Source organism: Triticum aestivum, chromosome 2D, assembly GCF_018294505.1.
Source record: "Triticum aestivum cultivar Chinese Spring chromosome 2D, IWGSC CS RefSeq v2.1, whole genome shotgun sequence".
Classification (NCBI taxonomy): domain Eukaryota; kingdom Viridiplantae; phylum Streptophyta; class Magnoliopsida; order Poales; family Poaceae; genus Triticum; species Triticum aestivum.
Window position 1 is genome coordinate 14,951,629 of NC_057799.1, and position 14,883 is coordinate 14,966,511.

Consider the following 14,883-nt stretch of genomic DNA (forward strand, 5'->3'; position numbering starts at 1 on the left):
AACCTATCAGCATCTACAACACCAAATTAATACCATTAGATCCATCGTAAAAATATATTGCAATACTGTATTTATTAGGTACAATAGATATTGATCTCTCTTTTGTCGAACTTTACAAAATTTTAATCGACAAATGCACAGTAGGTCCTTGACTTTTCAGGGGTGTCACACAAGTCCTCTAACTATGAAAATCATCATACAGGTCCTAAAAGTACAATAAATGTGTCATGCTAAGCAAAATATAGGTCCTTGAACTACTTTAGTGTTGAACTGATTTCGGACTGGATGACACACTTACTGCACTTCAAGGATTTGGATGATGATTTGCATAGCTAGGGGAGCTACGTGACGCCCCCGAAATAGTCCAGGGACCTATATGCACTCCACTCTAAAAATGTATATGCTCTATATTCTGAAAAAAGAGAACGGGTATTTCGAAGTCAAATCATTGGGGTTTATGCAACAAGTGCAAAACGATGACGATATCTTAATTGAACGGTTGACTTAGAAATAGCAATTTCTTTGTAGACTGAGCCATAATCACTTTGCTCTTAAGATCTGATTTTGCTAACTCTAAGTCACATGAGACTATTGTGCAGGTGATGAGGAATTGGGGATAAGATGCTTATCTTTATGTCATGGTACGCGCAGTTGATAGAAAAATACAATACATCTAATTAATTATAAATAGGGGTAGGCCAACAATAAAACAATACTTGATTGAATGATTGCCCGATTGATTATGCAGATGCCAGTGCACTCGAGGACCCAGACCTGAAAAACACTCGCTATTTTGTTATGGTACTTGCTAGCTTTGCCGTGAGCATCACTTACCAAGTAGGACGTACTGGATCCACCAGGCGGCCTCTGGCAAGACAAGCTGAATGGCCATAAGATCGGCCAACCAGTGCTACGAACGACGCACCCTACTCGTTACCAGGTGTTCTTCTACAGCAACTCAGCAGCTTTCGTGACATCTCTGGTGGTTGTCATGATGGTCCAGAGCAAGTTTCTGCTCAAGCGCCGCACGTTGGTGGCAGCCATGGTGCTGGACCTGCTTGGCCTCGTCATCGCCTATGCTGCCGGGTGCACCAGGGATACCAGCACATCCATCTATGTCGTTGCGGTGGCTTGCCTTGTCCTCTCCTATGCTGTCGTCCATATCGCGTTAGGAGGAGAGAAGGAGAACATGGTCACTAGACCTGTTCATGACCTTGATCCTGCTACGGTTGATCCTGCTCCTTCTACTCCTGTTACTGCTACTGCTACCGCTACCACTGCTCCTGCTCCTGCTCTTCTTGTAGGAGGAGAAGGAGGACAACGTCAGCAGCGGCGACCACCACGAAGCAAGGAGCAGCTAGATGACAAGCGTCAGGTGTTGCTGCTAATCGCCATCTTAGCCGGGGCACTTACCTACCAAGCCGGGCTGACCCCGCCTGGGGGCTTCTGGCAAGCGGACGATGATAAGCTTGGACACCGCGCGGGCTACCCAGTCCTCCTCGACAACTACCCGCGTCGCTACAAGGCCTTCTTCTACTGCAACGCGGCGAGCTTCATGTCGTCGGTGGCTCTCATCCTCCTCCTCGTGAACCGCAAGTTGTACAGGTTGGGTATTCGGTGCTACGCGCTCCACGTGTGCATGGCCGTGGGCATGTTGGCGCTCATGGGTGCCTACGCTTCAGGGAGCTCCCGCCATCTCAAGACCTCCATCTACGTGCTGACGCTGGTGGTGGTGGTGTCAGCCTCCATACCCCTGCAGGTAGCCATCTTCTGGTACTTCCGCAACCACGCGGACAACCGTCAAGATTCATTAAGAATAAGACGACGACGAGCACGTGGACAAGAAGGCCCTGATAAAGAGAAAGACGAGGAACTTGAGTACCTGATGCTGCTAGCGGTCCTGGCTGCGAGCGTGACGTACCAGAGCGGCCTGAGGCCAGCGGGCGGCATGTGGCAGGAGGACAGTGCCGCCTACTCCGCCGGCAACCCCATCCTACGCGACATCAACAAGCGCCGGTACGACATCTTCCTGTATAGCAACTCCACTTCGTTCATGGCGTCCGTCGTTGCCATCGTCATGCTACTGCCATTGACGCTGAGCGACGACGTCAAATGGCTACAACGCTGCTTGCCATTCCACAAGGTGGACCTCAAGTGGTCGCTCTGGCCGGTCCACACGGCCATTTTGCTGGACATGCTCGGCCTACTTGTGGCCTATGCGGCAGGAAGTACCAAGAAGTGGGAGTCGTCCAGAAATGTGATATTACTCGTCCTCCCCGTCCTAGCCTACATTGCGCTCTACGCAATGGCGGCGGCGATATACATATACATCCGCCGTGGATCCTCCCAGTCACAGTCACCGAGCAGGCAAGCAGGCCAACAAGCAACCAGCGTCGAGTCTTCCTCTTAGATATCTTATTATGTATTACCCATTCCATTTCAGTTTAAAGTTCTAGGTTTATCCTAAGTCAAACTTCTTTAGGTTCGATCGAGTCTATAGGGAAATGTACCGACATCTACAACATCGAATTAGTTTTATTAAATTCATCATAAAGTATATTTTTGTATTATATATATTTGATATTGTGGATATTAGTAAAAAATTCTACATACTCAGTCAAACTTAAGAAAGTTTGACCAAATTTTGACCTAGGATAAATCACTTTCAATATTTTGGAACCGAGGTAGTATTTGCCTAAAATACTTGCATATGACCATGTGGTGGAGCTTTTGTAGTCTTGTTGTGGTCTGCTTCCGTTACTGTCTTTTCTTCTTTTCCATTCCTATATGTAGAGCTAGGTCAGCACTGTTCGTGTTGGCAAACCAAAGTGAAAAAAAAACATCCGTATCATCGTCACCCTATACATGCACGCTTAATTGCCAAATGGATTGAATCCAGACCGGCTTACTGAGTTAACAAGAACCAAACTGTAACCCAATATAAGCATGTTTTTCAAGATAATCCAGGTGGCAAAGGGCATTTTTACACATGCATTTCTACAAATTCTCAAGTCAAGAAATGTTTCTCTCGGATGGAAAAGACTTATTGTACATGGCATGATCATTTGTCACTAAACTGTCTTAACGTGCGTGTAGGCACTTCTCCTTAATAAGCTCCCAATAAGGCAATAACCAACTCATGAAAATGACCAAAACGGTGATTTGACGTTGCAGCATGATCTTTAGATTTCGTTCTCAGAGGACTATGCACACGGAAAAAAAACACTAGAATGATGAGGATGGCGTGGCCTGATATGAATGCATGTGATCATGGCCTTGTGACCATGATATTTCAAAAACCATCCAAACCATGTCCTGTGTAGCAGCATATGAAAACAACCAAAATGGCTAGATTTCATAATTTGCCAAAAGCAGACCATTACTATGAATTGTGGCTCGCATCGACGACAAAAATGTCAGAGATTCCCAAAACCCAATGGTAAAAAAGCCCCGAACAAAAGAATTTTTTATCAATTATCATAGTAGGCTCGTCAACATGACCCATCCACCTAGGAGTATTCCCTACAAAAACATTATGGGGTCCCTAAAAGCCACTTGCAAAAAATCGACCAGAACAGTAGAGAATGTGCGAGGCTCCAGGATAAACTAGTGAGCCTCACATAGAAAAGAAGAACGTGGAGACCCCAATGACTATCTCGCCAGAGACAGAGCCAAAAATTCTCAAACTACCCCTAAATATTAGGTGAAGTTAATAAATTTAATATCCAAATTCTTATATTTGCCCCCTCCAATGCTTTACATGTTTCATTGGCCCCCTTTAATAAAATTCCTAGTTCCATCCCTGTATATCGCAAGAAATTTAATAATTTGCGATGTGAAAAGAAAAACTGAACCTTATAAAAAAAACACGAAACCACATCCCAACAAAAAGTAACAAAAACGAACTCAGCCCAATAGGAATGTTAATTAGGCCCATCCCGTTCGATGACAGTCATCGTGGTACATGGTACGTGGAGTCCAGATCAGGAGGAGGAAGAACCGTAGCCACCCCTTCCCCAAAACCGAACTTTAGGATCGTGGGCTAACCCATTTCGCGGCTGGCTCACGCAAACTGTCGGAGTAATGGGCCACGGGTAGTCTAACCCGAGCCCCCGAACCTTTCAAGACATCGGGGCCGGCTGCGCCCTCAAGACGTCAAGATGGATCCCCGCCTTCTGGCGGCCAGTTGGCCGAACGGACGACTGTCAAAAGGCGGCCGAGTTTCAGAAGACGGCATCACAATAGGCCGACTCCTAGTGGGCGGCCTCCAGAGAGGTCGGGCCCTAGCAGTCGGCCCATGGCGTCCTCAAAGTCTGCGCCCTCATCAAGGGGACAAGACAGGGTGGGTCGGGCGTGGCCACAGTGCCCCGTACAGGCGGAGATCTCCGCACGATGCGGCACTGTTGCCTCTCCCTTTTAAACGTCACTCCTGACAGGCGGAGCCCTGTTCCCACGACAGCCTGTCGGTACGGCTTGCAGGCGGCGGGCCCTACCAGGCAGTGAGAGCCCTGAAGACCGAGGAAGCCAGGGCAGCCGGACCTGAGGGAAGCCGGCTTCCAGCAGGCGGCTTATCCCTCCCTCGGGCCCCGTGTGCCATCAACCAGATGAGACGCGGTGTGGCTACAGTAATCGCCCGCCAGGCGGTGGGACTGTAGCCACGCTCCCCCGACCAAGTCTGCGTCATTAGCATCACGGCTACAATGATCAGCAGCTGGCAAGACCCGCGAGCGGCGGGAGCGGCCTGTCGGCTCCGTACCAGACCAGGCGGCGGGCCCCAGCAGCCGGCGGCCAGAGACACTGACAGCCGGGTCCTACACCCGGCAGATTACCAATGTACCCCTGGGGGGTAGGCCTATATAAACCCCCCAGGGCACCCATGCAAAGGGTTCCAACCTGTTAGAACTAGACTCATACCTAGAGGGGGAGAGAGCGTGCCTGCCTTCTTCCACCTCTAGCAAACAGCTCAAGGAACACCATTGTACCACTAGTGCCTTAGTGAACATGCGGAGACCCCGCAGAGCAGGACTAGGGGTGTTATCTCCACGGAGAGCCCCGAACCTGGGTAAAGCTCGCCGGCGTACGTGTCTACGCCTCATCCCGCTTCCAGGCACCGGCGACGTTCTACTCGCTCCCACCATGATAAGCCATCCTTTGGCATATGTCGCACCCAACCCCCGACATTTGGCGCCCACCGTGGGGAGAGGTGCACCGTCTCCCGGAGACCTGCTCTGGACGGGAACCTTGTTCCTTCCTGGCGAGCGCAGCCAGCCCGGCACGCCAGACGGCGTCTGCACCGACGCGCTGCGTGGCGCGGAGGTCGCCTGCGCGGCGAGCTGCCTCGCCGATCTTGTTGGTGAGATTCGCCTCTCCGACGAGCCCGCGTCTGACGCGGGCACCGATGGCCTTGAGAGCCGCCTCGTGAGCCTCCTCGATCAGCTCCACGTCGCCAGCGAGCCTGCTGCTGACTTGGAGTCGGTTGGCTCCACCGACCCGATGTTGGTCGACTCCGTCACGGCGTCGCTCGACGCGTTCCCCTCCAACGTGGTGGTCTACGATGAGCCGCTTCCTCGCGTGGACAGCGGCGGCAGCACCATCACGGAGGTGCTCGTCATCAGCCTTGGCGAGCACTCTGGCGGAGGTGACCAGGACCCGTTGCAGGCGGCAATGCAAGACCTGGCTGCGCCTATCCCGGAAGACGCCGAGGCCGAGACGCTGAAAGCGCGCCGCGTCCAGCTCGTCGAGAGCGCCAACCGGCTGGCCAGCATGCGACGCCTTTCGGAGGCCTACCAGCGGAAAATGGACCGTGCCGTCGGCGGCACGCCGGCTCCTGGTGGGCCTAGCCGCATTGGCTTGATCCGGCGGCGTGGAGCGACCATCGCCAGCATGTTCGGGACAGATAGTCCCGTCTATGCCACACCTGCGGAGAACATACGAGCTGCCCAGGCGGCAGCAGACGAGTTAGACAAGCTCAAGGGTGAGGAGCGTCGCCACATGACGGAGCGAGTTTAGCAACTCCTCGACGCGGCTGCTGAGCAGCAAGATGCCGGGTGCCGGACTGAAGCGCCCAACCGGCGAAACGACGATCCGCCTCCTCAACGAGACCAAGGTGCGACATCCCGGACGCCGACTGGCGGCGTCCGCGATAGAAGAGACAAGGAGCCGGCTGCCAGCCGCAGCCGGACTCACATCACCATCGAGCGCGACCAAGACGGTCGCCCAAGAGCAGTATGGCGGCGAGACGACTGTCCGCCTCCTCCTCCCCGCAGGGAGAGGCGCATTTCCCCGCCACCTGTTGATCACCCATCACTCGGCGACCGCCTTGGCCGCCGAGAAGGAATCGGAGAAAACGATGCCCGCCACCGGATCGATCGCCTCAATCGATCCCTGGCGCTAGAAGAGGAAGATGAGCTGGGTCCGCCTTGTTTTGGCCCCCGCATCCGAGATGAGCCCTTCCCCAAAGGATTCACTCTCCCGAGAGACACACCCAAGTACACCGGCTCCGTGAAGCCGGAGGACTGGCTCGTCGACTGCTCCACAGCTGTCAGCATCGCCGACGGCAACAAGTGCATTGCCGTGAAGTACGTCCCGCTCATGCTCCAGGACACGGCCCGGACGTGGTTGAACAGACTGAAGCCCCGCAGCATCAACAGCTGGGTTGATTTCACCGAAGCATTCATCCGCAACTTCACCAGCACGTACAAGCGGCCGCCCAAGCCCCGCCAACTCTCTTTATGCGTCCAAGGCCCAAATGAGTCGACTCGCGACTATCTTACGCGCTGGGCCGAGTTGCGCAACTCGTGCAAGGGTGTGCACGAGGTGCAGGCCATCGAGTACTTCACTGCCGGGTGCCGAGAGGGCACCCTCCTCAAGCACAAGCTTCTCTGTGACGAGCCGGCGACCCTCGACGAACTGCTAATCATAGCAGCCAAGTACGCCACGGCCGACTCCTCCATGAAGGCGGAGATTCAAGTCAACGTGTCGGGCAAGGTGGCCCCTCAAGCTCCTCGGACCCCGGCTAGTGACTCTAGTCGGCGACAGCAACCGAACGACAACAAGAGCAAGGCCATGCAGCCGGCTTCCACGAGCCGGCAGGTGGCAACAGTTGAAGATCAGTAGCCAGAAGGGCCGCCTCCTCCAAAGCGCCAGAAGGGCGGCAAGCCCAACTGGCTGCCCGCTTTCTCGTACGAGCAGACTCTTGATGCACCTTGCAAGTTCCATAGCGGTGCGAAGCCGTCCAACCACACTACTCGGAAGTGCCACTGGCTCACCATGATCGCCAAGGGCGACGGACTCCAGCCTCCTCCGCCAGGCCCGCCGCCTCCTCCTCCTCAGCAGCCGGCAGCCCGGCCAGTCGGTGCCATACAAGATGATTATCCCGAGGAGCATGGGGCCTATGTCGTGTTCACCAGCGTGGCCGATGACAGGCGCAGCAGACAGCAGCAGCAACTAGAAGTGAATGCAGTAGCATCAGAGACCCCCGAGTTCATGCATTGGTCGGAGAGGCCCATCAGCTGGAGCAAAGCTAACCACCCGGAGGTGATGCCAAATCCCGGCTCTTATGCCTTGGTGTTGGATGCCACGTTTGCCACCGAGAGGAGAGCTGCTCGCTTCTCCCGAATCCTGATAGATGGCGGCAGCAGCATCAACATTCTGTACAAAGATACCATGGAGAAGTTGGGGATCAAGCAGAGACATCTTCAGCCCAGCCGGACTATTTTTCATGGCATAGTCCCTGGCCTTTCCTGCTCACCAATCGGCAAGACTCGGATAGATGTCCTCTTCGGGGACAAAAATCATTTCCGCCGAGAGCCAGTCTGGTTTGAAGTGGTGGACCTTGAGAGCCCTTATCATGCATTACTTGGCCAGCCTGCCCTGGCCAAGTTCATAGCAGTTCCCCACTATGCTTACCTAAAGATGAAGATGTCGAGCTCCAAGCGGATCCTGACCATAGCAGGAGACTATAAGAAGTCGTCTGTCTGCGCTGCAGAGAGCAGCCGGTTGGCCGAGTCCCTCGTGAACGCAGCGGAGAAGCGGCTCCTTGACCGGGTTGTGGCAATGGCAGGCAAGCAGCCGGAAATGTCACCCAACCCCAAGGAGTCGGAAGTCGAGGGCTCGTTCAAGCCGGCCAAAGAAACAAAGAAGATACCCTTGGACCCGGAGCACCAGGAGAGGTACGCTGTCATAGGTGCGAACCTTGACAGCAAATAGGAAGGCGAGCTCGTCGATTTCCTCCGTGAGAATCGGGACATCTTCGCATGGTCCCCCAAGGACATGCCGGGTGTTCCGAAGGATTTCGCCGAGCACAAGCTACACGTCCGACCTGATGCCAAGCTAGTCCGGCAGCCCTTGCGCCGCCTGTCAGAAGAGAAAAGAAGAGTTGTTCGAGAAGAGATACCCGGCTTCTGGCAGCCGGCTTCATCATGGAGGTGTTCTTTCCAGAGTGGTTAGCCAACCCGGTCCTAGTGCTGAAGAAGAATAAGCAGTGGCGCATGTGTATTGATTATACCAGCCTCAACAAAGCATGCCCCAAAGACCCATTTGCTCTGCCAAGAATCGACCAAGTGATTGACTCTACAGCCGGATGCGAGATGTTGAGTTTTTTGGATGCATACTCCGGGTATCACCAGATCAAGCTGAACCCGACCGACAGGCTGAAGACCGCCTTCATCATGCCATTCGGAGCCTTTTGTTACCTGACCATGACGTTCGGCTTGAGAAACGCCGGCTTCATGTTTCAACGGTGCATGTAGAAGTGTCTCCTCAAGCAACTCGGCAGAAACGCCCATGTCTATGTGGACGATGTGGTGGTGAAGACGGAGAAGCGTGGGATGCTACTAGAAGATCTCAAGGAGACCTTTGAGAATTTGCGCCGATTTCAGATCAAACTCAACCCGGAGAAATGCGTCTTTGGAGTACCAGCCGGCCAGCTTCTTGGCTTCTTGGTCTCAGAGCGCAGCATAGAGTGCAACCCTGTGAAGATCAAGGCCATCGAGAGGATGGAGGTGCCCACCCGACTGTTGGACGTGCAAAAATTCACCGGCTGCTTGGCATCCATCAGCCGTTTCATCAGTCGGCTGGGCGAGAAGGCTCTTCCCATGTATCAGCTCATGAAGAAGACCACTTTTTTCGAGTGGAACGATAAGGCGGATGAAGCTTTTCTCCAGCTCAAGAAAATGTTGACCACTCCGCCTGTCCTGGCGGCCCCGACTCCTAAGGAGCCCATGCTCCTCTACATCGCTGCTACCAGCCGGGTGGTCAACACATGAAGGAAATATGCCCTAGAGGCAATAATAAAGTATTATTTATTTCCTTATATCATGATAAATGTTTATTATTCATGCTAGAATTGTATTAACCGGAAACATAATACATGTGTGAATACATAGACAAACAGAGTGTCACTAGTATGCCTCTACTTGACTAGCTCGTTAATCAAAGATGGTTATGTTTCCTAGCCATAGACATGAGTTGTCATTTGATTAACGGGATCACCTCATTAGGAGAATGACGTGATTGACTTGACCCATTCCGTTAGCTTAGCACCCGATCGTTTAGTATGTTGCTATTGCTTTCTTCATGACTTATACATGTTCCTCTGACTATGAGATTATGCAACTCCCGTTTACCGGAGGAACACTTTGTGTGCTACCAAACGTCACAACGTAAATGGGTGATTATAAAGGTGCTCTACAGGCGTCTCCAAAGGTACTTGTTGGGTTGGCGTATTTCGAGATTAGGATTTGTCACTCCGATTGTCGGAGAGGTATCTCTGGGCCCACTCGGTAGTGACTAATGAGTTAGTTGCGGGATGATGTATTACGGAACGAGTAAAGAGACTTGCCAGTAACGAGATTGAACTAGGTATCGAGATACCGACGATCGAATCTCGGGCAAGTAACATACCGATGACAAAGGGAACAACGTATGTTGTTATGCGGTCTGACCGATAAAGATCTTCGTAGAATATGTGGGAGCCAATATGGGCATCCAGGTCCCGCTGTTGGTTATTGACCGGAGAGGTGTCTCGGTCATGTCTACATAGTTCTCGAACCCGAAGGGTCCGCACCCTTAACGTTACGATGACAGTTTTATTGAGTTTTTGATGTACCGAAGGAGTTCGGAGTCCCGGATGAGATCGGGGACATGACGAGGAGTCTCGAAATGGCCAAGACGTAAAGATCGATATATTGGACGACTATATTCGGACTTCGGAAAGGTTCCGAGTGATTCGGGTATTTTTCGGAGTACCGGAGAGTTACGGGAATACGTATTGGGCCTTAATGGGCCATACGGGAAAGGAGGGAAAGACCTCAAAGGGTGGCCGCACCCCTCCCCATGGGCTAGTCCGAATTGGACTAGGGAGGGGGGCGCCCCCTTCCTTCTCTTTTTCCCTTCCTCTTTTCCTATTCCATATGGGAGGTGGAATCCTACTAGGACTAGGGAGTCCTAGTAGGACTCCACACTTGGTGCACCCCCTCCTAGGGCCGGCCTCCTCCCCCTTGCTCCTTTATATACGGGGGCAGGGGGCACCCCAGAGACACAACAATTGATCCTTGAGATCTCTTAGCCGTGTGCGGTGCCCCCCCCCTCCACCATATTACACCTCGATAATACCGTTGCGGAGCTTAGGCGAAGCCCCGGTGGAACATCATCATCGTCACCACGCCGTCGTGCTGACGAAACTCTCCCTCAACACTCGGCTGGATCGGAGTTCGAGGGACGTCATCGAGCTGAACGTGTGTAGAACTCGGAGGTGCCGTACGTTCGGTACTTGATCGGTCGGATCGTGAAGACGTACGACTACATCAACCGCGTTGTGATAACGCTTCCGTTGTCGGTCTACGAGGGTACGTGGACAACACTCTCCCCTCTTGTTGCTATGCATCACCATGATCTTGCGTGTGCGTAGGAAATTTTTTGAAATTACTACGTTCCCCAACAGTGTAGACCGCCACGAACCGACCCGCGATGGTCCTGCTCAATTTCTTGTCCAGGAGCACCAGGATGATGAACAAGGAGGCGACAAACGCCGTCGTGTTGCAGACGAAAAAGGCCCGGTACCTCCGGAGCTCGCTGTCCTGCATGATCGGATCGCCGGCGAGGTGAAGAAGGAGGTCGTCCTCCTGCTGGGTGCTGCTCCAGAAGCCCCCAGGCGGGTTCAGCCTGGCTGTGTATGAGATGGTGACGACAAAGGCCGCCAGCGGCATCAGCACCGTGATCTTCTCATTCTCTTGGTGCCCAGTGTTTGTGTTTGTTTTTTAGAGAAAAGGCACAAAGGCCCGACTTCAAATTAATGAAGCCATCAACCGGCTAGGATACAATGGTGCTGAATTACAAAGGCCAAGACTTGACCAAAAACTGAAAAATCCATGCCAAATTCCCTACAACCAAGAGCAGCAGAGAATAAGGCAGCAAGAAATACTATGATCAAGCCACCGGAGATCTTGCACAGCTAGAACGGCAGGGCTGAAGCCTCCCGGCGACAGCAAAAGCCGTGAACATGAAGATCCAGACCGCGTGAAGGAAACCATCGACTCCACCGCCCGCCGCCTCGGGCCACAGCCGGAGGAGAGACCACTATCTCCCCTTCGTCCAGACCGTGTCGAACACGCGGACGCCCACTGCCGGCCGGTGACCAACCAGCAAACAAAGCGAGGAGCCGCTGAAGGATGCGGAAGAACCCACACGCCACCACCAACGCCGGCAACCAAGGGAACCGAGCACCACCACCGCCACCCACCACCACGCACCAGGTCCACAACCCCCAACCACCCCTTGAACGACGCCTCCAGGAAGGGCCGAGACGCCAGAGCGCCTCCACCGTCTGGCCAAAAAGGCCAAGGCTTTCGCCCGGGGAAGGGAGGAGGAGGAGGGGGACAGATCTGGAAGCTCGACCCGCCCTCAAGAGGGAGAACGGCACCGGAGCGCCGCCGGCGTCGAGGTCGATGCGAAATCGACCAGGGGTTTCCCCCGTTCCAAGTCTCCACCGCCCCATCCTCGAAGCCCAGATCTGACGAACCAGCCACCAGATCAGCGAGAGGAGACCACCGCAGGGGGAAGGGGCTGGGAGGAAGAAGAGCCGCCCACCGCTGCAGCAAGACCTCGCCGCCCTCACGCCACCCACGCGGCCGGGAGGGAAGGCCAGCACCCGCGCACGTCATCCACCGGAGAAATCGACGCCGCCATCTCCACCCAGGGCCGCCGCCCTGGCTTCCAAAGCTCCTCACGCTGGCGCGAGGCAGCAGATCCTCGCCGCCACCTTCACCGGAAGATGCGCGGCAGCCGGCAGGCTCCTCTGGTGGCGGCGGGGAGGGGGCAGGAGGGAGGAGAGGAGGCGGCGGCTAGGGTTTGGGGGCCGCTCCCGAGTCGCCCGAGAGGGGCGACGCGAGAGGGGGGGGGGGCCTTGGGTGCAGTGTTTGTGTTTGTGTGTGTGGTGCAGCGGCGGAACAGACCGAGGTAGCTGAGGAAAGCATATATGATGTGGACCAGGACGGGGCAGGCGAGTGCCACAGCCCAGATGGTTGTGAAGGTGTCGTCGCAAGCGCCGGCTGTGTAGGAACCCATAAGTCCAAGAAGGTCGAGCACCATGACCACCCGCAGCAACACCGACCAGACTGGGCTATTCCTGCCCAGCATGATGAGGATGAGGCAGACCACGACTGATGGGGCGAGCGCAGTGGCGTTGCTGTAGTAGAAGACGAGGTACCGGCGGTAGTGGACGCCCCGGAGGATCGGGTCGCCAGCGAGGTGCCCCCTGCTCCTGCTCGGGCTGCCAGGCTCCCCCCGGGAGGTTGAGCCCGGAGACGTACGTCACCGTCGCCACTAGAGTGGTCAGCAGCAGAAGCTGCTCTTTGAGCTCATACAATAGCTCTGAGTCTGGAACTGCGTTGGACACAGCTTGGTTGGACGTCGACGTTCCATTGGAGATGGAGATGGAGATGTCTTTCATCTTGCTAGCTGGGAGTCTGGGAGCTCCTTGCATTGCATAGCACTGGGTTATATACACATGCAGCTATGGATGTGAACAAATTGCCTTTAGTTTGTGTGTGTGATTAGACCACACGTCTTGTGATTTTATACCCCTGTGTCTTTTTCCCTTGATGCATGAGCCGACGACAACTGCGCTTGGATTGTAGCTTTTCAGTTTTCACACATCACATTCATCTTCTTGTCTCGATTCACTGTATTTTGCACACAATGATGAGCACGTACTTATTTAAGATTGACTAAAACTTGCAGTGCATGCGGTCATGCACCTACCCCTTCAGGATTATACTTCTTTAAGACTGATTAACAATTGTTGCTCAAGCTTGGGTAGTTGGATTAGGCAACTAATGAGATGCAAGTTGGCAAGTCTCGTGTGCTCTGGGAATTTCGGTTCACAGTGACAGATAGTTATAAAGCAATGAGTTGGAAGTCTTTATGTATCTATTTACATACTGATATTTCTATTACAAAGGAAATAGAGATGTGCTAGAAGTTTCTCATTAGAAAAGCAAAGCATCTGTTTTTTTTATCTCATGGCTAGTACTCCCTCCGTCCCAAAATAAGTGACTCAACTTTACACTAATTTTAGTACAAAGTTAGTACAAAGTCGAGTCACTTATTTTGGGACGGAGGGAGTATTAAATAAACAGAAAACAACCGTTGGATCTTCATAATGTAAGCAGCAAAGCATGAAGATTATCTACATAACCATAAGTAAGCAAATCACAACATTTTTTTGAGAGAACTACATATCCTCTGCATTTGGGAGCTCCTTGCATTGCATAGCATTGGGTTCTATATACATATTGTCTCATGCGCTTCACTGTATTTGGGAACTACATATTATCTACATAACCATACATAAAGATTGCTGTGCCAAAGGTCATGCACCTATCCCTTTAAGATTATACTTCTGTGAGATTTCTTAAGAATTGTTGCTCAAGGTTGGGTAGTTGGATTAGGCAACTAATGAGATGCAAGTTGGAAAGTCTCATGTGCTCGGAATCTTCATTCAGAATGAAAGGTAATTATAAATCAAGTAGTTGGTATTCTTTTAACTATCTATTTACTATATACTAGCTAAAAGCACGTTATGAAGAAAAATAGAGAGTTGTGCTTGAAATTCTTGTAAAAAACATGTAGCTTTTGATGTTATGGCTAGTTTAGTCAAATAGATTACCACAATTATATATCTTCATCACCATAGCTAAGCAGAACACAATGGTTATCTACACAGCCATTAGAGTTACATATCTCACGCGCTTGGGAGCTCCTTGCAATGCATATTCTCTCATGTGCTTCGCTGTATTTTAGACAATGGTGGTTATACTTTATGATTGACTAAGAATTGCAGTGCTCGAGGTTCACGCACCTACTCTTAAAGATCATACCTCTTTAAGATAGAATAAAGTTCTTGCTCAAGGTTGGGTTGTTGGAGTACGCAACTAATGAGATGCAAGTTGGCTAGTCTCATGTGGTCGGATTTCTTATTCGAGTGATTAACATGTAATGTGTACCATGTGAAGCTGTCGGAGCAGGATGTTCTCGCGTCCGCACCATGTTTTACACGGGAGTCATGTTTCCTAAGAAACTTTTACAAGGAGTCACTAGCATTGTTACTAATAGAATAGACAATGGAAAATCTCATGCAAAGTAATGGCCTCTCCAGCATGCTCGTGTTATTTTTCTCAATCAAATGGAAGAGACCCAGTTCAGTTCCAAGAATGAAACTGACAATACAGATAGGATCTCACACCCTTCTTCACTGGGACATGCACAATTGTCACGCCCTACGACAAACTGAACTTGGAAAATCTAAACAAGAACACCTGGAGACAGATGCAGTTGTACTGTAGTGGGCAATCACAAGCGACATGTACGACTACTAGGCGTGTT